Below are 1,588 nucleotides of genomic sequence, written 5' to 3'. Positions count from 1 at the left end.
TCTGGTTTGAAAGCTTGCCAACTGGGCAGATCGATGGGTTTGAGGAACTATTGGAAAAGTTCCAAGCTCACTTCGTACAGCAGCGCAGACACACGCGCGACCCTGATGACATCATGCACTGCGTGCGCAAGAATGATGAAACGATTGAAGACTACATAACTCGTTTCAATCAGGAGTCTCTGGCAATCGGAGGTATAACTGAGCAACTCCTGCGCGTGGCCTTTATACAAGGCGCGCGCAGTGATCAACTCCGCCGAGCTCTCGTAAGCAGAGATGGCATGCCCACCACTTGGGCCAAACTAATGGAAGCATCGCGAGTCTTCGCGAGAAATGAAAAACAAATTGCCCAAGATAGGGCAAGAGAAAGAGCGCATCAAGCTGAGTCACCGCGCAGCAACGAAAAAAGGGGCAAACAGAACTCTGTATGGTCCAGGTTGCAACCAACCAGTTTTTCTTCCGCAGAAAAGCAGGCGCAACCAAGCTCACCCCAGCCCCAAAAAGACGTTCGTAATCGCGGGTTGGGTGACAAGAGGGGAGGCGGCAGAGATCCTAACAGACCTCTGCCAAGAATATGGACTCCCCTCACTAAAACGCCTTCACAGGTGTTAAGCACTGAGAATGTCCAATTCAAAAGCCCCAAGCCACTACATTACAAGGGACCATCAGACAGTGGCAAGTACTGTGAGTTTCACAAGTCCACAGGACACAACACTGATGCATGTCACCACTTGAAGGATGCAATTGAAAAAGATGTAAAATCAGGCAAGCTGGCTCACCTGGTAAAAAACTCAAGACCAGAAAATGAACAATCAGGAGCCTCAGCCAGCAAAAAGTACAAAAGAATCTGTGTAGCCGAGGGAGGAAGGCAAGGGCAAATATCAAGAAAGAGAAGCGCGCAAATCCAAGGAGATTGGCGCGAGCAACAAGTCATCTTCCCAAGAATCAGGGGAGGCCCTTCCATCAGCAGTCCTCTTGTCATCACTACACACATTGCTCATTATGAAGTGTCAAAAGTCCTGGTGGACACTGGCAGCGAATCAGACATAATGTATGAGCAATGTTTCAGGAAACTGGATCCGGCAGATCAAGCAAGGCTTGAAATTGTGAATGCACCAATCTCTGGTGTTTCGAATGAAATCATTCATCCCCTAGGTCAAATACAATTTGAATTAACCATGGGGGATGAGAAACACAAGCGAGCCGAAGTTGTCAACTTCTTGGTCTTGCCCACCACTTCTTGCCACAATATGATCTTGGGTAGAGGAACGATTGCCCAATTTAACGCCATACCGTCGCCAGCGCACGGCGCGTTGGGGTTCCCAACACCAACAGGTGTAACTTTTGTATACCGGGATCATTTGTGTGCAGTGACAAGTACTCCGCGGGAGGGGAGAATGAAACTTCCAATGGCAGACAACGCGCCAGAGGAATGGATTCTCAACCCAAAATTCCCGGAGCAGAAGATCACAATTGGCGCAACGATATCAGACGACACGAGGTTGAGAATGAAACGGTTGCTCACAGCATATATGTCGGTCTTCGCGTGGCAACACTCTGATATGACTGGGGTTCCGCGAGACCTGGCGCA

Source organism: Bidens hawaiensis, unplaced genomic scaffold, assembly GCF_021521415.1.
Source record: "Bidens hawaiensis isolate Kalapana, Puna unplaced genomic scaffold, B.hawaiensis_p1.1 tig00023791_1, whole genome shotgun sequence".
Taxonomy (NCBI): domain Eukaryota; kingdom Viridiplantae; phylum Streptophyta; class Magnoliopsida; order Asterales; family Asteraceae; genus Bidens; species Bidens hawaiensis.
This window is presented reverse-complemented; position numbering follows the sequence as displayed.